The sequence below is a fragment of the Lathyrus oleraceus genome, chromosome 6, assembly GCF_024323335.1.
Source record: "Lathyrus oleraceus cultivar Zhongwan6 chromosome 6, CAAS_Psat_ZW6_1.0, whole genome shotgun sequence".
NCBI lineage: Eukaryota > Viridiplantae > Streptophyta > Magnoliopsida > Fabales > Fabaceae > Lathyrus > Lathyrus oleraceus.
This window is the reverse complement of record NC_066584.1, coordinates 17,645,349-17,668,277: the sequence shown is the minus strand read 5'-3', so window position 1 is coordinate 17,668,277 and position 22,929 is coordinate 17,645,349. Positions and strand designations below refer to the sequence as shown.

The 22,929-nt window shown below is 34.5% G+C and overlaps 1 pseudogene; it reads right to left on the bottom strand.

The window, feature by feature from the left end:
• Positions 1-21,979: 21,979 nt before the first annotated feature.
• LOC127099004 (uncharacterized) lies at positions 21,980-22,079 on the bottom strand (annotated as a pseudogene).
• Positions 22,080-22,929: the final 850 nt, after the last annotated feature.

The window sequence follows — 22,929 nt, the reverse complement described above, 5'->3', positions numbered from 1 at the left end:
CCTCCGCATAACAACACATTGGCTCTTCTAGAGCATTCAATTATTTTTGAGGTGCCAGATATAGTACTGTCATCAGTTTTTCGCTTCACTAAATCAGAGAAATATTTTTTATTCTCGAAAATTATGTGACTTTGCACTACCGACGATGCATATATCTTCCTTAATGGTGCAAGTGTCAATATTCATTCTAAAAAAATATTTTTTAATGATAAGTTATAAGCACACTTTTAAAGACACAAGTCAATTAAATAATAAATTATGTAAACAAACAAGTAGCATACACACTTTATTATTATTAGAAAAGAAAATTCAAAACATTCATAAAAAGAAAATACAGAACATCCATAAAATGAAAACTCAACATCCAGAAAGACTTATTATAATAACTAAAAGGAAATTCCCATAAATTTTATTTCTTGACACTTCCATCTCCAGTAAGGTGATCAATTTTTCCATCTAGATCATCAACAAAATCACCAATGTCTAAATAGGTAACATCCATATTACCGTAATCTGGATCATCATCTTCATTAGTAAAATGAGTCTCAACCATTGCTTTTTTTATTTTTCAGTGATTTTGGTAAAGATCAATAAGGGGTTTTGGAGTATGACACGTGTGGCCAATGACCTTTTCCTCCATAACGATAGCAAGTATTTTTATTCGTTTTGCTACTCTGATCCCATTTGTCATTCTTTTCAACATTTCTCCACATCTTTATCAAAGACGTGTTCTTATGATTACCATTGCGACTATGACCAAAACCAAGACCATGAGCATAATTATGACCACGACCACGTGCGCGTGCATGACCACAACCACAGTTTTTCCCATATTGATCATGTGTTGTTACATTCACTTCTGGGAATGAAGTTGTACTAGTGGGATGAGCCTTGTGATTTTTCAATCAATAGCTCATTATTTTGCACAGCCACAAGAAGACAAGATATCATATAAGAATAATTATTAAATTCTTTTTCTCGATATTGATGCTGCATGAGCAAATTGGATGCATGAAAAGTGGAAAATATTTTTTCTAACATATCTTCAACAATTATTCTTTCTCCACATAGTGTCAGCTTAGAAGTTATTCTAAACATTACAGAATTATAATTACTTATACTTTTAAAATCCCGCAAGCATAAATGCATCCAATCATATTGAGCTTTTGGTAGGATAACCGTTTTTTGATGATCATATCTTTTTTTTTAATTTTTCTAGAGTGCACGAGGGTCAGTTACAATAAGATGTTTGTTTTTAAGGTCCTCGTAAAGGTGACGATAAAAGAATATTATTGTTTTTTTTACTTTTGTTGATTAGATGATGTATTTCCTTTTTTTAATAGTATCACCGTGACCTTCTACGTTTAAATGAATTTCAGTATCTAGAACTCAGATCAAATAGTTCTTTCCCAAAATATCAAGAGCCCAAAAATCCAATTTCATAAGATTTAAAATACTTAATGCTATCATTAATTTTAAAAAAATAAGAAAGTTAGATAAAATATAAAATATTAAATATCGTGTTTAATTTTACTTATATATTTAAAATGTTATGGATGTATTTATTAATATATTTATCAAATAAAAACCAATTTAATAATATAAAATATAAGATAATAGAAGCATGTCATTTTATATCATTAAGCATTTAAATTAACTTACAAATTATTAATTATAAATTATCAGATACCATTCATCAATTATAAACTATCAACTATAAGTATAATTGGTTTTTATAATCATTAATTAATTATATTATACTCCAATCCCTCTTGAACAGTAATCTAACATGCATTCATCATATAAAAGTAATTTAGCCGGAATTAATATGTGATTAGAGACAGTTTTAATTACCACCCCTCCGTCATCACTTTTCCAAGGTCTCTCCCTAGCTAGGTAGGACTAGAAGTAAAAAGCTTATAATTATTACTAGTTGAAAGCTTTGAATTGGGTTTCGTCAAAAACAATGAAAAGCAATGGTCCATGTTATCCTAATTAATTGACATGTATGCATTTAATAATGTCATGTGTGTGATTTCTAATTATCAAGAACGTAATTAAAAAAAAAAATTGGTGATTAAATGAGTATACAAATTCTAACTTAGTAGCCTATAATTTTCATTTTTAAGTTTCTATCTTCAAATCTCTCATACTAGCTTGTAATCTTCGCCTACAAGAATCACATGGAAAAGCTACATGAATCAACTGTTATAATTTTAATATATTTAAGAACTCTAAGTTTGATATGAATCACATGTAATTATAACTATATAAGTCATATAGAAAGCATAAATTTCATGGAGCAAAAACTAAACAGTGGGCACAAGAAGAGTAATTCACATCTTTATATGAATCTAACCTTTTGGTCCCTACACTTTAATTTTTCACAAAATAAAACATAAAATAATTACAGGAGGACTTGATGCTGATTGATATGTAGTAGTAGTTGCAATAAGAGTAGCAACAATCAAGAAAGCATTGTGTTGTTCTTCTGATATATCCTTTCTAATGCATAGTATATAGATTTATATTTTTCCCCATTAATGCCCCCTTTAATCTTAATTTTTCTGCAAGTGTGAGAGAATCCTTCACTTTTGAGCTTGGATTCACTGAACAATTAGTAATATACCTTTGATATCGCCACTGACTACTATATCTAATTCTGTAGAGTTTTCAAAAAAATTCACCTTTAAATTTATATTTGTCTTAACTAACAATCAAAGCGCTTGAAAATAAAATATATGGTTGATCCACTACTATAAAATATATCTTTGGTAGCACTAATTTACAACGGTTTTATATTTAACCGTGGTAATACCTCATTTTTGAACGCGTTTTATATTTTTATATTTACGAAAAGACATTGCATTACGGTCAAAATAAATAATTTTGATTATAAATCCATGGAGTGACATGGTTTGAATCACAACTCCAACAATTTTCTACTTTTTCGTTACAATGAGTGGTTCTCTTATATTATGATATACATATTAAAATTAAAATACCTATCACCACGGTTGGTAATGCCAACCGTTGTGAAAGTCATTACCTTTAATCACGGTTTAAGAATGTCAACCGTGGTGAAACTGTTTACCCATATATAAGTGAATGAACTCTCGCTTCTTGATAGTAACGTCATATCTCTCATAGCAAAACTCTAGCACACATTTTCTCTCCTTCTTTGTCATTAGATTTCATATTCTACACTATTGACTCAATCTTGTTCTTCATACAAAACGGTATTCTTCTTCTTCCTTATTCTCTCATTTTCGTGTATGTTGTTCTTGTTATTTTGATAAATGTATGTTATTGTTGTATGTTGTTGTTGTTGTTTATTTTTGTTGTTGTTGTTGTTGTTCTTTTCATACTATTTACTTCGGTTTCACATATTTTGTTGTTGTTGTTGTTGTTGACACATGTTTTTCCTTATTTTCTCTTCTTCACGTATGTTGGTGTTATTGTTATGTATGTTGATAAATTTTTGTTGGATTACAATGTCGTGCTAGTTTATGTTAGTTATGTTGATGTTATTGCTATGTATGTTGATAAAGGTATGTACGTTGTTGTATGTTGTTGATGTTTTTTTTGTTACAAAATTTGCTTATGTTTCAATAGATTGTTTTATAAATGTTGTTGTATGTTTTTAATGTTGTTGTTGATAAATGTTGTTGATGTTGTTTTGTTTCAAAATCAGCTTATGTTGATGTATTATTGTTTATGTTTCAATATCTTGTTTCATAATGTTTGAAGTTTCTACTTCTTCTGACTTGTAGGTAGAGATGCTTGTTTCAATAATGAGGATGGAGCTAAAGCGAGCGCTGCAAACTTGTGTGAAAGACCCAGAATAGCATCCATTCAAAATTAACACAAGTTTACAGCTCTCACTTAAGTTTCATTATGCATGTCATTATGGGACAGGTACGTTTCTGAAACATTCTTTGAGTTGATATGTTTGTTGTATCTTGTTTATGAATGTTGTTAATGAATGTTGTTGTTAATATTTGTTTAAAATATGAGTTTATTATATCTTATGTTATTTGAGTATTTTTCCAATCCCTTACCGAATATATAACTTTTTAGATTGCATTAGAAAGTTATAATATGATAGATAAAGTTATATTAGAAAACAAGTACACGTTCAATTCTAGACAAAAATTCTTCAACCCGTTATCTCCATTTCATTCTTTAATAGTTACAACTTTATTTAATGCTTGTAGTTCTTCCATTGCCCTTTTTTCCACCTTTAATTTTGTTTGCAAAGTAAATAATATTTTGCAAAATGAATTAGAGGTGAAGAAAAGGGAGGTGGAAGAACTAGGAGCATTAAACAAAGTTTTAATTTTTAAAGAGAAAAATGCGGATAACTTAGTTGAAGAACTCTTGTCTAGCATTGAATGTGAACTTTTTCTTCTAATATGACTTAGTTTGTCATATTATAATGTTCTATATCAAATTGAAAGGTTATATATTTAGTTAGCATTGGTGAAATAAGCATTTCATATAATTTATAATAAAGTCAGTGTATATATCACAACGGTCTTTTATACCAACTGGTGTTAAATGTTACACGTTAAGAATATCACAACGATTGTTTAAGTTAATCATTGTGATAGGTAGCATGCTACATAGCGTATAATCACGGGCACATAATCATGGTGGAAAGCATCATAAGTACAATCACCCCCTAGTTCACAACGGTTGGTCAGCGTGATCGTGCAAATCACGGAAGATCGTTGAAACGGAATCGATGAATCCAACATCTCCATAGGAAGGTTCTATATATTATTTTATTGCTTATATCTTTTCTAAAGAGGGAAGCTTGAACGAAGCCTTTTTTGAAGTGGGTGAATCTTCGCTTTGGGGTCTCACTATCCCCTACGAAGATGGTAGAACCTGTAGCGAATACGGAAACTACATAGTCCCTTTGTATAAGCATATCTTCAAAACCTTAGGTGTTCGTTTTCCCTTTACTACTTTTGAGGTAGGTGTCTTCAACTAATTGATGGTGGTCCCCTCCCAACATTATCCAACAAGTTGGGCGTACATTAAGGCTTAGCAGTATTATTGCAAATATTTGAAGGGGAATCCTTCAGCCGTTCAGTTGTTTCATCTTTTTCGCCGCAACCAGGGTACCCCGACTCGACCGAGCGGACGAGATTTAGTTTTATTAGTTTTATTAGTTTCATCTTCTTCACTCCCAGGCTCATGTAACTATATATGAGGTCGAGTTAGGAAAGAAGGGTAGGTTCAAACCTTTGTTTTCTCATTCGTGGTCGGCGAAGAAATTTATTATGGGTAATGATGCATATGTTTATAAAGAAAGTGAGTTTTTGTAGAGGTTCTTTCCAAAAGAAAAAGCTGATGGACTTTTTTGGGTGTTTGGGGTATATCGGAGGTGTGACCCCTTCGAATGAAGCTGACAAAAGACATCTGAAATGTCTAATATATGTCTCCCTATTGGCGAGGTATGTTTCTCGTGAGGGTCGATAGGGTATCCCTGGTAAACTTGGAATTTTCACCATTCTTATTGTTGATTCAACTCTTCTTTGTGTCCACTTCAGAATAACGATTGTTTTTATATGCAGATACAATGGATGGCGAGGTAAGGATTCAAGCCTTAAAGCGGGAAATATAACTACCAGGTATAGTCGCAGACCTTTCCCTCCCCCCATACCTCCTCAGAATCTTGCTTTTTTGTCTGCTCCTCTGGGTTCACATATGAATCTCGGCTATCAGGCAGGACCTTCTCGTGAACGTCGTGATTCAGTATTTGAAGATGATTGAGCATTTTTTGTCAATATTTTTTTGCAGGATCTAAGAGAGGAGTTGACTACCTTGGCCCATTCTGCTATGTGGACTTTACTCACTCTATATATGGCCAGATCTAGCTGTTGGAAGCTCTTCAGATAGACAGAGAACGTGAAGAAAGAAGTCGGCTTGAGGAAGTGTGAATAGTTTAACTTCTCAGGGGATACCTATTTAAGGGAATTGCAGAAAGCCCACGCCTATGTTCAAAAGGTACATAAAGTTTTAGCTTTGTTTAATCTTTCCGGTACTGCAGGTAGTCAGGTGATGCGTCTGGAAATTATGTTGGAGAAGAGGACTCAGGTTTCGGATTCTACCTAGAGGGAGTTTGATTTGTTGCAAAGTAAAAATGTTTCTCTAGCTCCAAAATTGAAAGAATGTGCTTTTGTGAATCTTGGGGCGATTGTAGAGTCTTTCAGGAATGCTCTGCAACAAGTGGAGCATTTCCATCATCCTCTGGTCATTTCAAGGGAGCAAGTCCAATTGGGTCAAACTCTCAAAGACGACAGAGTTGTCTCGATCCTTGACTAAGACCCCTTTTTTTGTACATTCCTCTGAAGTGTATGTACTTTATTTTTGTTATTAGTGACGATCTTCCTTAAAGTGTGTTTATTCTATTGTTGACATTCTTCTGTCCCTTGGCGTTATGGTTTATTTATATTTATGTACTTTATAAGGGCTTTCATTTGCTACAAGAGTTATCAAATGAGGAATATTAAAACGTAAATAACCTTGAGTTATTAACAATTTTTCCTGGGCGAATGGAGTTAGAATTCTATCAGGAGGAGTAAGTGTTATTGTGAGTTAGAAGAGGGCCTCGGAGCTTTTTTTCATTTATTTTATCGATTATCGTTATTTAGTTGGTTATATGCTCTAATCTGTAACATCGGGAATAAGGTGTCTTGTTTGTTTTTGAATTAATCATTGGATTCTGTTAATTTTATTAAGTATTTATATTTATGATATAATTGAAGTTTATGTTATTTATTCGAATTCTGTTGCGAGTTTTTGAAAATATTTGTAAAGTATGCATGTTGTGTTTGAGTAGCATCCTAAATGTGTATTTTATCCTTTTAATTGTGAGTAGGGGTTTAGGATGTTACACAGAACCTCGAAAAGGGTTATGGTGATTTAGCATATTTGATAAAAGTATAAGTAAGGAAAATTCACAGGCTAAGTACACTTTTGATAGGAGCAATTACATTATTTTAAAGACGGTTTAAAACAATGACAGCAGTTCAAAACATTTCAAACGCCGAAGACATGTGGAAGTAGACTAGAAGGTTGAAGCCCACGTGAGGGAATACATGTTAAATTGTGTGAAGATAACTATCATCAATGGTTGGCATTGTAATAGTATACAAGAATAGTTCATCCATGTACACAGGGGTCGCAAAATTCATTAAATATTCTCTATAGGACTTAAGTATCCAAGTCACATAGAGAAAACAGTTGTGAGAAGATGTATGCATCTGCATCATTTTCTCTTAATATTTAAATACAAAGCATTTACTTGAATGGTTTTTTTTTATCTTATTTTTTTATTTTTTTATCTTTAAAGCAGTTCTGCATAATTTTAGTTAGAGCTTATATTCAAAACTTTGATATTTAAACATCAATATTCATATCACGAACGTACTTTCTCAAATCTTTTGCACAAAATATCCTAGGATTTTCTGAGTTTAATCCTGTTAGTGAACGGGAACTTGTGATTTGATTTACCAAAAGCAAAGGTAAACAAATTGGAACGCCCAGTGGGACCTCTTTGTGCAAGAATTTTAAAAAATTTGCTAAAAGGTTATGCATTTTTTGTTAAATTGTGTTCTCCATACATGAAAGACTATAATGTCTTAGTGTTTATGCATCTAAGAAGTGGTAAAACTTTAGTTGAGATGGAACGTATGAAAAATACTCCACTTCCATAGAATTACACTCCATATAATGAAGAATAACCAACTAAATCGACGGTTGGTGATGCATGTACTTCTGCAATTGTCGGAGTAGCCGTTTCTTTCGTAAGTCAGACGTCAATTTCGATGACATTACCAGAAATGGTGGTTCCCCCATCATAAGTAACGAGTATTCCAACAACTCCCGGGGCCACACAAGCAATAATGGGAGATCATACATCTTATTTTCTCCCAAGCTTCATGTTACCCCCCTGGTAGTAGGTAATATTCACACGACATGTCAACTGCAATGATGATAACCCTACAAACTAGTGCATCTACGCATGCAGATAATGTAATAAATGTTGCATCTCTTCTCAATCGATATGTAGCATTAGGATATGCTATAAGAAATCCCAATCGAATGGCACAAACACGAGGAGGGTTAAGTTATATACCTCGGGTAAGGAAATACCTAACCACTAATTCCCTCGTGTCTGTTAGGCAACACATGGATCGGGTCTTCCGCAATCTACGGTATGAAAGATTAGGTATCAGAAATTTTCGATGCCCAAGGTAAACAGTATTTTTTTTCCATTTTGTAATTGGTGGAAGCATGTATCATCTTTACATATAGTACATGTTTTATGTCCCTCGACACTGTACCCAGACAAATTACCGTACGCAGGAAAGTCATTGATTATGCAAAATAACATGACACACATCTTAAAGTCATACCTTGTATATGAATCATCAACATCAACTTCCTTCCATAGAAGTATTAAATCTTCATTCCCTGGTTGTTTTGGACCCGAAATCATCATTAATAACATCATATATTTGTGTTTCATCCACAACCATATAGATAGGTTGTAAATCATGAAAAGAATGTGCCATGAAGTATGGTTAGAACTCAAATTACCAAACAGCTCACTCCATTGGTGGCAAGTCCAAGCATACAGTTCCTTGGATCAAGGGAAAAATCTAGAAACAACAAATCAATTTTCTTCCATTGCAATGTGTCACGGCGCGGAAAATACTTGAGCGTAACAAACACTTGAAATAATAACAGAGTATCCACTGAAGTTTATTTATTCCAAAAGAAAATGGAAAATGTTTATTAAACCCCTAAAAGAAAAATAATATGGTCGTCGCAACCAAATTCGGGTTCGGGAGTTAATTATGCAAGGGAAAGGTATTAGCACCCCATACATCTGTTGTACTTAACGGGAACCATTTAATCAGCTTTGCGAATAAGAGTGTTAGCGTATATTATTTGTTTTTTTATTACTATTAAAGGTTTGAAAGGAAAAAGAAATAAAGGACTAAAAATACGTTTTTTTATTAGGGTGTTTGACAAGATTGCGAGACTTCTTCATACGTATCCTCGGGTGTGATAAGGAATTCAAAGCTACATAGTTCTTTTCAAGAAAAAGATATTTTTTGTTTTTTTATTATAGTGCTTGACGAGAAGTTGAATCTCGCTCCTACGTATCCTCTGGTCTGATGAGTAATTCAAAGCTACGTAGTTCTGGATAACAAATATTTGTATGTTGGTCAATTTTAGCGAATGAATCTTAGGTCACATTCGAGCGGAAAAAATTGCTTGCTACCCAATCATGGAAGTAGGGAATGTTGTGAGTCTATCGCGTCAGAATGGATAAAATAGGATCCATATTCTCGCATATCGTGTTTTAATCGTATTCGAGTGAACAATGTTGCTTACTACTCTCACATGGGAGGATTAAAGAATTTAGTTCGTACTTCACGTTAGAATGGATAAAACATCATTCGTTTATGAAAAGTTTTGGCGTCGCGCTAAGGTGGAAAACGATAGGTTTGAAGTGTTAGATTGTTTATAGGTGGATAACAAGCATTCGAATGGTCAAGCTATACCACTTGTATCCAAATACTCGGGGAAGAAAGAGGCTTACACCAAATTAATCTTTTTTCATCCAATTTTATTATAAAACTTGTGAGATGGATTAAATCACAATTCCCTAACGGAAGATAAGTATTTGAATGGTTAAGCTATACGGCTTATATGCAAATACTCAGGGAAGAAAGAGGCATACGCCCAACTAATCCTTTTTCATCTGATTATTTAATTTGATTAATTTCATTTTAATTATCGTGTTTTGAGTGGAAGATGGGTATCGGAATGGTCAAGCTATACGACTTGTATCCAAATACTCGGGGAAGAAAGAGACATGCGCTCAATTAATCATTTTTCATCTGATTTACTTGTGAAATAAGATCTTTGAAGTTTTTTTATTGTGAAAGAGGTTTGATATGAATCAATTCAATATTCCTAAAAGATGATGAACACTAAAAAATGGTCAAGCTATACGACTTGTATCCAAGTACTCGAGGAAAAAAGAGGCATACGCCAAATTAATCATTTTTCATCCGTGAAGGAGAAGAGTTAAATTTGATTGCGTTATTAAGTCTTGAAAAGATGAAGAATATTTGAATGGTCAGACTATATGGCTTCGATGAGGATCAAGTGTTTGATTAATTTTATTTTGGAAAGGTTGATTTTAATGATTATATTTATCTTTTTGAATTAACAATTATTAATTAAGCATTAACTAAATAAAATAAAATATAAAAAAAAACATAAACGAAATAATAAACGAGAGCATAAATGCACTATCAATACAAGAGTGTGAAAAAAAAATACTAAATGGGCTTAAGGCCCTAATTCTAAAATGAAAAGAAAAAAATAATAAACAAAAATAAACAAAAGAAAAAAATTGGAAATGGAGTGCACATAGACAACTAGAGGGGTGTGGGGAGACTTCATCTCCCCCAACCTCACACTACATTCATGTGAAAAACAATGGATGAAACAAGCTTCATGAATTTTTGAAATAACCATACGCGACGAATTTCAACAAGTAAATATATGAAATTTATCGAAAAATCGAGACCAACATGAATCCATGGTCTAAACCGCATGAAAGGGGCCCAAAATAGATTGAATCAGGTTATTTATGTCGGCCAAAAACATCGTTGATCCGACCATATAACGAGTTCCCACTCGAAACTAGTTATAATAATGTGTTTGTAATTACATGTTGATCATTTCGGTATAATTTTCTGCGTGAAACAGGTTCAAAATCCAGAAATCCGAATTTAGGTTCATGAAGGTTCATGATTCTTCATGAAGCCAAAAACCTTCAATTTTCAAATTTACACAATTGAGCATGATTTTGTTAAATTGTTTAAGGGATATAAAACATTATGAGTGCAGAGACCTAACAATTCCAAGAAAATCACAAAAAACCAAGGATTGAAGGTTAGATGAACGAAGAACACGAAGAATACTATGAACTTTTCGGCGAGAAAATGTGGTTTTCGACCAAGCTTCGATGAGGATCCGACGAGGGTCCAAATATGATTTTCTTTACAATTTTGAAATCCTTACAACCTACTCTAGCCAAATCTAACATTTATTCACTAATTCAGACAAGATTCAAAATCAATTCAAAAATGGAATTAGTGAATTGGACTTGTTTGGACTATTTTTTGGCAAGAATTATCGTGTATGATGAAGATTGAATGAAGCTAGATGGATTGGAAGGAAGGTTGATCAATAATAATGAAGATTTAGTGAAATTTCAAAGTTTCTTCAGAGTGAAGAAAATTGAAGATGATGAAATTGGGTAGAGTTTTTGGGTTGTTTAGTAGTGATTGATTGTGTAAGTTGCTTATGAAATGAGCTTAATTTATAGGCTAGGAATTCGGTTAAAGAATAGAATAGGGATTGTGAGAAAATGCACAAAGTGTAAGTGAATTTGGATAAATTTAAATGCATTTGAATATAAATTTGAAATTGACATGAAAATATCTCAATTTCAATCTCAAATTCTGATATATTATGTAATTGGATTAGATCAAATGATATGTGAATGAAAGGTATGATATGCAAAATAAATATGATCATTTTTTGTCTTTTATGCCCAAAATCTTGACTTTTTATTGACTTTTTTGAAATGTATGATTAAATAAAAAATGAAATGAATTGAAAATGATGATGAGATAAGGACTTGGCTTGGATTTTATTCCAATTGAAATTATTATTTATAGTGTTTTATGCATATGATGTAAAAATGAAAAATGATACAAAATAAATTGAATATTTTAATCAACTCTAACATTATTTTTCTGTTAACTTTTGATCTCATTTTTAATGATACAAAAATGCATATGATGAATGGAATGAATTGATTTGAAATGATGCACATGATTTGAATGAAATTATTCAAATGGATAAAAGTTGACTTTTTGGTATTTTTGTTGACTTTTGCGAATGATCTTTACAAATGATGCAACAAAAATGCACGAGATGAATGAGAAATTTGGGGCAAATTTTAGGGTATGACATCTGACACTATTTAAATATCTTCAACTAGAGAATATGAAGAATGTCAATCTTCATATAATCGTGGTGGAAGATAGTTAAATACAAAGGACCCAAAAAATTTCCCTTAATGAAATGTTCTAATTTTATGGAAGGTTTCTCTTGTTGGGGGTATAAAATGGCATGATTAGTGGTAAACTGCCTTTATTATGGACGGAAAATGCAAGGTGAACTCACTGGGGATTAAATGAGGTAAGGTGAAAACACTCACTGTGGAAAAACAAATATATATTCTGGAAATACGTCAAAATGACATACATATTAAAAAATACAATGGAAAATGGAGTCAGGTTCTGAAAATACATCAGAATGACAAGAAACATTCATAACACTACGCCAAATAAGGGAAAAGAGGGCGCTTATTTTGGCCTATAACAGCGCTTTTAAGCGCCCTCTAATCTGGCGCTGACATAGGTAAAGACAGCGCTTTGTTTTCCTGGAGAAAGCGCTGTCTAAAGGCCCACATTATAGTGCGCTTTATGAAAAAAGCGCCCTCTGGAGTGGTCCATAAAGGGACACCTTAGAGGGCGCTTTCTAGAAAAAGCGCCCTCTAAAGTTGTCAATGTAAAGTGTTTAGAGGGCGCTTTCTGGAAAAAGCGCCCTCTAAAGTTGTCAATGTAAAGTGTTTAGAAGGCGCTTATTTTTTTAAAATAACTAACACTTTAGAGGGCGCTTTCTGCAGAAAGCGCCCTCTAAAGTTGTCAATGTAAAGTGTTTAGAGGGCGCTTTCTGGACAAAGCGCCCTCTAAAGTTCTCAATGTAAAGTGTTTAGAGGGCGCTTCCTACAGAAAGCGCCCTCTAAAGTGTTAGTTATTTTAAAAAAATTTGTTTGAAAAACAGTGGATATTTAATTGGTAACCTGTTCGCATGCTGCAAAAGTGTAAAATTCATATTGATTTCATCCTTTAATCCAATGTTATACACCATTAATCCATTGATATATACAACATGAATCCATTTATATACAACATTAATCCTCCATATATACAACATTAATATATGATTCTTTGATCAACAATATACAACAACATATTCATGATTTAGTAAAAGTACAACAACAATATACAACATATATACAACAACAGCATACAACAACAACATTCCATACATATATGTACAACAATATACAACCTAGCTATATGATTCTTTGATCAACAATGAATTGACACAATTCATCCTTCATTTCATCCAAATGAGCTCTTGAGTAAGATTTGTATTCCTCAAAGTACTACAATTAAGAGAATAAAACATATTCATGATTTAGTAACAAATTAGATTAGTTATCCGATAATATTAAAATAAACCCTAAGTTATTATTCCATACCATTTTTGGGATGTCTATACGATTCAATGCAATGATATCTCTCATAAATCTCAATACAAAAAAATCCGCAATCGACCGAATTATTTTGCTGAGGACACTACACAGAAAAACAAACAATATATATATAGTTAATTTCTTACAAACACTATTATAAGCAAAAAAACAAACACTATTATAAGCAAAAATAAGATACTTAATATATACCTGAACTCTGACCCAGGTAATGTCCTTCCTAATGCGGTAATTCTTTTTCGATCTAAATTTTAGTATTGCCCTAACAAAATAAAAACGTATATTGAGATCAATCTGACAGACATAATTAAATATAGAAATACACACGAATATTTAGGGGAATTTCACTTACGTGTCAACCGTCTTCTTCAAACCCGGATATTTACTCCAATCACCCGATAACGAATCGAGATAATACACTATTAGTCTCGAAAGATCCATAGCAACCAACACCCAGTGGCCACTGTAAAATAAAACAAAAATTTAGATGAATGAAAATTTTCTACGTAAAAGATATACATAGATTAGAATGAAATTATTAGAAAGAAAATCTAACCCGTTGCCAGAATTAAACGGTAAAAAATACAAACTGCGTGTAGTATTATCGCCGGCCGCCATGAATCTATCGACTAGATCATTCTTTACGGATGTTGGATTTTTCGATATTAACGTTGCGTTGACACGGGAAGCAGCAATAAAATTGAAACGGTTACACAATTCAGTTCCCCGCATCAATTTGTCATACATATACCTTAAATAGAAACATAATAAATATTAGACTACTCATTGAAATGTGTAAATAAATTGTTCAACTAAGTAAATTATAGATTGATCGGAGTACCATATGTATGTATGAATGATAGCGATGCCCAATTCGTCGTGCTCAAAAAGTTGTTGCATGTCCTCCTTTCCAATTATTTCGAAATGAGCTTTTCCGAAAACACCTTCATCAAAATCTATACTACGAATGGACCCGTCCATAATATCGGACTCTTCCACCATTTTCTCAAGACGCATCATAATTTGAGATTTTGTCCCGGCCGTCGTTGGAATATCCTTCGTTGGAATATCCTTCGTTGGAATATCCTTACCATCGTTTTTCAACTTTCGAACGGGAACCTAAAAATTCATATAAAATAAATCATTACTTTTTGTGATGCAAAAGAATCGTTGTGTATATAATTCAATGAGTATATATATTTGTACCTCTTTTTGAGATGCAACCGACTCGATGCGTCTTGAAATCCCTTTACCAGCTTTAGGGGTGGGTCTTGTAGGAGTCTAACATTACCATGTAATAAGGATTGATTAAATATCATAATTGTAGCTGAATTGAAATGTGAATTCTAAATATTCATAATCATTTAGAACATATATACCTCGGCATCAGGGAAAATTAGATCTGACGGCCAACCAACAAAGGATCCGACTGCATCTCGCATCAACGTTGTCTCTGAAACAACGTCGGGTAATGGTAGACGGGCGTCCGTATCTAATACGAGGTCAACCGAAACTTTCATAAATCCCACCGGGAGGGGATTATGGTGAAGTAATTCACCCGAAGTATTGTGCACTTTTCCCTTGCCAACCATGCGATAAGTTGGTGACGATAGATACAGCTGACAAGGTGAAATGCCCTAAACCAATAATAAATGTTATTGTTAACTTGTATATGTGTCAAGTAAAAAAGTGCTATTTTAATTTCATAATAACATATATAATTACCTCGGGAAATTTCGGTTGATGATTGATACTAGCTCGGTCACTAGTATCTTTTGCCTCAGAAGCGCACCTTTCCTCTCTATACCTTGCATTCTCGTTTTGCAGTTGGAGTACTTGTGCCCTTAACTCCGCCAAGGTCTCCATCACCTCTTTGTTGGTAGGATTTTTTGTTTTTGTTTTTTTATAAAATGACGACGGAGTCACACCAAAACCCTTACCCCTCACACGACCGGAATACTCAGGAACATTTAGTACTCGACTAAGTACGCTCCTGCAATCCTGGACCTCGGTTGAAGGGGTTTGGGATAAAGTCTCCTGAAATATTATTAGAGGAGATTAAAAATGAATTATATGTCTAACAAAATTTTCGATATAATTAAAGAAATAATGTTACATATACTTACACATTCGTCATAAACATTTTGGACCGCTTCAACGACAGCCCCATCCTTCCCAACCCGAGCAGCCTTCCATAATACGTGGTCCGGAAGAGATGTTGCGTCACTTTTCTCCTCGGCTAGCTACACATTGAATTAGATTATAAGATCATCAATTATAACATATTGTGACAATGTATAAGCTCATAGCATTTGAATATACTCACAATTCTTTGTTGTAACCGTGCATAACCCGTACGCCCTTTTTTGTACGGATACGCGGGTTTTGATGCCCTTTTCCTATTTATGTCGCTTATTTCCTGGATAAAAAAGTTTAAGGCATATTAGAACCAAGTAACTTAACAATTGTATAATACCATAATTAATAGACATTACATGGAATTTTTCGTTTCTTCGTTTGGCGACAAAGTTATCCCATTCATCGGCTGAAATAATCTCGGCATACTTCATTGGCCGTTCTCCTTCAACAAATTTTCCTTCCTCATCCTTGAGAAATTTGTTGCACAAAAAGGATCGAAATCCTCGGAGTCTTTTTCCGGCCAATTGAATACAATATTTTTGCCGGCTTTCATCGATGTGAAAGGATCTCTAAAAAACATACAAATGGAGTGTGTTATTATAAAGTAATATTATAACAATATATGGTTAACAAATAGTCAACAAAAAAAACATATAACAATATATGGTAAGTACCTGTATCTCCGACCATATTTTTTCCTTGCCAACCTTCAAGTCCGGACTTCTCCAATTATCACATGTAATCGGAATATGTTGGCGAACAAGGAAACCAATGTAACTTGCCAACATTGAACCGTTAGGCTCAATTAGTTGGTCTTCAGCACTCCAATGTACTTCAAATTTTACACCCTTGTCTCTTGCACGAATGATTGACTTCATAACAGTCAATCCTCGTTTGATTTCTTTTTCAACATTATTACGTGATTCATTCGCGGCATGGGTATCGTCTTGGTTAGCCATTTTATCTGTAATATAGAAATGATTCAATAAGACCCAAGTAAGACAATGATTCAATACGTGAACACATTTACTGCATGCACAAACTTACTGCATACACATTTACTCACACACACCTACTGCATGCAAAAGACCAATGCAAACTTATGGTGTTTGGAACATGAACAAACTTGCATCCATAATCATCAAACTTCCAAGCACAAGCTCAAACACACTTCAAATATATCAGTTTTCAATCAGAAATAAAAAACTCAGTTTGCCCTAAACAACATTAATCAACATAATGCACAAAATGAAAAACTAAGTTTAGAAAATGCCCTAATCAAACACATGAAGAAAGTGAACGGTAACGATGGAGAAGAGAAATACCTTAAAGGTGACGGTAACGATGGAGAAGAAAGTGAACAGTGACGGTGGAAGAGGTTAACGCAGTGAACGTGAACGGTGAGGGAGGGAGAACGAACGGCGACGATGACGGTGAGGGAGGGAGAACGAACGGAGTACGAGAGTAATCGCAGTTGAGAGAAAACCCAGTTACGTAAACGAAATAGCTTATAGAGAGGGAAAATAAAGAGACATGCAGTATATGTTATAATTTTAATGTTTACTAAAGGGGCCCTTAGAGGGCGCTTTTTTAAAAAAAGCGCCCTCTAAAAGGGGCCTAAGAGGGCGCTTCTGAAAGCGCTCTCTAAGGCTTTCCAAAAGTGCCTTCTAAACTGGAAATGTACATGGACTTAGAGAGCGCTTTCACAAAAGCACCCTCTAAGGGTAACCTTAGAGGGCGCTTTCACAAAAGCGCCCTCTATTGTTGTCCCTCCATTTTTTTTTGGCTTCACTTTAGAGGGCGCTTAGTTACAAAAGCGCCCTCTAAAGGGGGCCTAAGAGGGCGCTTCTAAAAGCGCTCTCTAAGGCTTTCCAAAAAGCGCCTTATAAACTGGAAATGTACATGGACATAGAGAGCGCTTTTTTAGAAGCGCCCTCTAAGGTTACCCTTAGAGGGCGCTTTCAATAAAGCGTCCTCTATTGGTGTCCCTCCATTTCCTCATTATTTTTTCGCTTCACTTTAGAGTGCGCTTTGTTACAAAAGCGCCCTCTAAAGTGCGCTGTCTATTCCAATAGTATGCTCCTTATTTTTTCTCTTTACTTTAGAGTGCGCTTTTGTAATAAAGCGCCCTCTAAGGGGCGCTGTCTATTCCAGTTTTTGGCGTAGTGTAAATACCTTAGATATAAAGAAAATAATTATGGAAATGTATCATAACAAAAGGAAACTTTCGGAAATACATTGGATAAAAAGGTTCTGGAAATACATCAAAACAAAATGACACATCCGAAAATACATCGTTAAAAATAAAAACATTCAGGAAATACATCAGAACAAAAGGAAATTCCTGGAAATACATTGGATAAAAAGGTTCTGGAAATACATCATAACAAAAGGATACATCCGAAAATACATGGGATAAAAATAAAAATGTTCTAGAAATACATCAGCACAAGGACACATCCGAAAATACTTCAGACTCAAAAGAGGTAGTTATGAAAATCCATCATAACAAAATGATGAGTTCCATATATCCTCAGAATAAACCAATTAGTATTCGACAATCCTATGACTCAAAAGGGGGGGGGGGGGTACAAAAATCCATCTTAACAAAATGGAGGGTTTTGTAAATCCTCATAACAAACCAATTGGTATTCGGAAACCATGAGACTCAAAGGGGGTTACGAAAATCCATCGTAGCAAAATGGTGGATTCTAGAGATCCTCAGAATAAACCAACGTGTATACGGAAATTCCCAGACTCAAAGAGGGTTAAGGAAATATGTCGTAACAAAGTGACAAGTTCTGTAAATCCGCAGAAAAAACCAACTGGTATCCGGTAATCATCGAACTCAAATGGGGTTACGGAAATCCATCGTAACAAAATTGTGGGTTCTGAAAATCCTCAGAACAAACCAACTGGTGTCCGAAAATCCTCGGAATCAAAGAAGGTTATGAAAATCCATCGTAACAAAATGGTGGGTTCTAGAAATCCTCAGAACATACCAACTGGTATTCGGAAATCCTCGAACTCAAAGGGGGTTACGGAAATCCATTGTAACAAAATATTGGGTTCTAGAAATCCTTAGAACAAAGTGATAACATCTGGTAATCTGTAGATGAAAAAATAAGTTACAGTAATACCTGCATGCATGAGATACGCTCTAGAAATCCTCAAAAGAAAATGATGACAACAACTATTAATCCTCAAATGAAAAAATGAGTTACGTTAATCCTCGTAACCATGATATGCATTCGAGAAATCCTCAGAACAAAGTGACAACATCTGGTAAACCTCAGATGAAAAAATGAGTTATAGTAATCCTCGCAACCATGAGATGCATTATGGAAATTCTCATAACAAAATGATGACAATATCTGGTAATCTTTAGATGGAAAAAAAAAGTTATGGTAATCCTCGTAACCATGAGATGCATTATGGAAATCCTCATAACAAATAGATAACAATATCAGTAATCCTCAGATGGAAAAATAAGTTAGTGTAATCCTCGTAACCATGAGATGTGTTTTGGAAGTCCTCAGAACAAAATGATGACAACATCTGGTAATCTTCTTATGAAAAAATGATTTATAGTAATCCTCATAACCCTGAGATGCATTCTGGAAATCCTAAGAACAAAATGATGACAACATATAGTAACCCGCAAATGGAAAAATAAGTTACGGTAATCCTCATAACCATGAGATGAGTTCTGGAAATCCTAAAAACAAAATGATGATAACATCTGGTAATCCTCAGATGAAAAAATGAGTTATGATAATTCTTGTAACAAAATGATGAGTTTTGGATCTCCTTAGAACAAACCAAGTGGTATCCAACACTCCTCAGACAGAAACAAATGAGATCCGAAAATCCATCGGATACTCAAGAGATAATGAATCTGTTGGACAAGAACTAGTCTTTGTAGGTGGCAAGGTGTAATAGATTTTAATGTTAATGACGTATGTTTGATAACACGAAATTATATCACATTTTAAGACTTAACTTAATTAGATTATATTATCATTTACTTTAATTTATGCCATTTTATCAGATATTATGCAGTATTTCTTTTCTATTTACATCAGGTACCCATTTTGAAGCAAAAGTGAAAAAGGGAAGAAAAGGAGGTGTAAAAAGCAATAAAAAGGAAACAAATAACCAAGACCAAGCCCAGCCCAAAAGAAAGCGCACGTTGCCCCTGTGACGGGCGTCACAAGGAGTGTGACGAGCGTCACACTAAAAGCACTCCTGTGACGAGCGTCACACATGGTGTGACGAACGTCACACCAGTCCTCTATATTTTTGGCGCAAGGAACTCAACTGACCACGTTGAAGCCTACTTCCACGCACGCTTAACCCTCGGAACGAGACCACGCACACGGAAACCCTTGAAAAGTAGTTACACCAGCAGCTGTATAAATAGCAGCTAATTGGGAACTTTCAAAGAGACAGTTTTTGCACGCTCAGTTTTGCGGAAGCTCTGCCAAATTTATTTTTCACGCCTTTGCTTATTTTTCTTCCTTTCCAACATTGTTCATTTTATTTATTTCTTTTGCAAGTTTTACTTTCTCTTTTCCCCTTGCAATTTATCTTCCCCGTTTTTAGCTTTTAGATATTTTTCGCGTAGTAGTTTCTACACCGGAAACTACTGTGCAACTTTATACCGGATTTAACCTTACGTTATATTCCAGTTTTATTTCCTTGATTTAATTTACTGTTTAATTGAAGAATCCAAGAACAAATCCTACCGGCTTGTGGTGGAGTGTTCAAGACCATTGTATTACGCATTCAGGTTCTTTAATCGTTATTTAATTTTTAATGTTTTATTCTATTGTTTATTCATATTGCCTGCCTGGAATGAGTCTGTTTATGCATGATATAAATTCTTATTTATTTAGCATGTCTGGCTAATTTGCCTAGGTATCGGTATGTAAAGTAAGCAGAAAAAGGGGTCGAGACTGAGTCGGTCTATCTAAACTTAAAATTAGAATCAATCTTTTTACGGTCTCAACTTACAGGTTTAATAACAAGATTTTTTACAAAAAGTAAAGAACATAAAGAAGTTAAAACCAACAGAGCGAGAGTTTGAGGTTTTGACTGGACAGTGTGAGTTAGGCATTAATTCTAGATCAGGGCGAGAGCAAGTTTTAGAGTCAATTAAATTCTGACCTTTTCCAAAAAGTATTTTTAAAGATCGAATGTGAGGACGAGAGTTAAGCATTTGGATTTAATCATATAACCTAAGTCAACAGAGCGAGAGTTTGAGATAAGGGTGTTTAAAACGGTCAGTATTTTCTTAAAAAGAGTTTCTGCAACTTTATTGCTTTCAAAATATGGTTTTTGACTTAATTATAAGTGACAGCAACATTAATATAAAATCATGGTTTATTCAACAGAGCGAGAGTTTGAGATAAAACCTTTAACCAATAAAGTTAACTGAAACGATTTATTTTAAAAAACCTGGAAACCGACAAAGACTTGATTCCCTAGTTTTGACGAACTACATACCGATATCCGTTTTATTGATATTTAATCTAGATATTAGTTTAGCTCTTAGTTTTTCCCCAAACAATCAAACATTTTCACCTTAGATTTACGTAGTAACTTTAGATAACGGTATATCGATTCATAAGTCCCTGTGGGATCGATATCTTTTAAAACTACGCGATAGAACTGTGCACTTGCAGTTTGTATCCCATTCTCGACTCACACAGTCGAGCGATCAAGTTTTTGGCGCCGTTGCCGGGGACTTTTATTCAATCGATATCGTAACTCTTCCGTTACGCTGTAGAGACTAAGGTTTATTTTTCCTTCTATTCTTTCTTTCGTTGATTTGTATGCCACGCACTCGCTCTCAAGGCGAACCGCTCTATTTACGAATCAACGATATCGAACTATATCTCCGAGTCTTACGACGAATTCGGGAATATCGTGCTGAAAACAATCTCCCTCCTATAAACCTTCCTGATATCAAAAACATTTTTCCTTCTTTAACCGAGATGGCAGAACCAGCTCGTGCTCTTAGAGATTACGCCGCTCCATCGCAAGATGAGCCGCATTCAAGTATTGCTCCGCCCGCAATCGAAGCAAACAACTTTGAACTTAAACCTTCGTTGTTGCAGGCTGTGCAACAGAACCAATTCTCTGGAAATCTTACCGAAGATCCAAACCTTCATTTATCCGTATTTGTTCAATACGCTGATACTGTTAAAGCTAATGGTGTCACTTCAGAGGCAATTCGACTTCGTCTTTTTCCTTTCTCATTAAGAGATAGCGCTAGAAGATGGCTTCAATCTCTCCCTTCCAACTCAGTCACCACATGGAACGAGTTGAAGAAAGTTTTTCTTGCCCGATATTTTCCACCAAGCAAAACAGCTATGTTAAGAGCCCAGATAAACGGATTTAAACAGAAAGACAACGAGTCTCTTTTCGAAGCATGGGAAAGATACAAAGACATGATGAGACTTTGCCCACACCATGGTTTGGAAGACTGGTTAGTAATTCACACATTTTATAATGGTCTCTTATATAATACAAGGTTAACAATAGACGCCGCTGCAGGTGGTGCACTAATGAACAAACCTTATGCTGATGCTTACCAGCTTATCGAGAGCATGGCCCAAAACCACTATCAGTGGGGAACCGAACGAACAACAGTGGAAAAACCTCAACCGAAAACTGGCATGTACGAGATAAGTAACCTTGATCACGTTAATGCAAAAGTGGATGCTTTGGTCCAGAAGATTGAAAGTTTAAACGTATCACCTCCAACCGCCGTGGTTGCTATAACTCAGAATTGCGAGGTCTGTGGAATCCAAGGCCACACTCCTGCGGAATGTCAACTCTTGACTGGAATCCAAACAGAGCAAGTAAACTATGCTCAAGGAAGCCCCTATTCGAATACCTATAACCCAAATTGGAAGAACCACCCAAACTTTTCATATAAGAGTAATAATGCTCTATACGCACCTGGACAGTCTCCGAATCAAACCCCATCTGTACCTCCGGGATATCAGAAACCAAATCCTAACAATAATAACCCTAGAAAATCCAACTTGGAAATCATGATGGAAAACTTTATAGCTTCCCAACAACAAACCAATAAAGATTTCTTAAACCAGAACATACACACTGGCGAACAACTTAAACAACTAGCAAGCAAAGTAGATGCCTTGGCTACCCATAACAAAATGTTAGAAACACAAATATCTCAAGTAGCTCAACAACAAGCACCTACTGCTGCACCAACTGGTACATTCCCTGGACAGCCCCAACCTAATCCGAGAAGCCAAGCTCATGCAATTATATTAAGAAGTGGAACGGAAGTGGAAGGA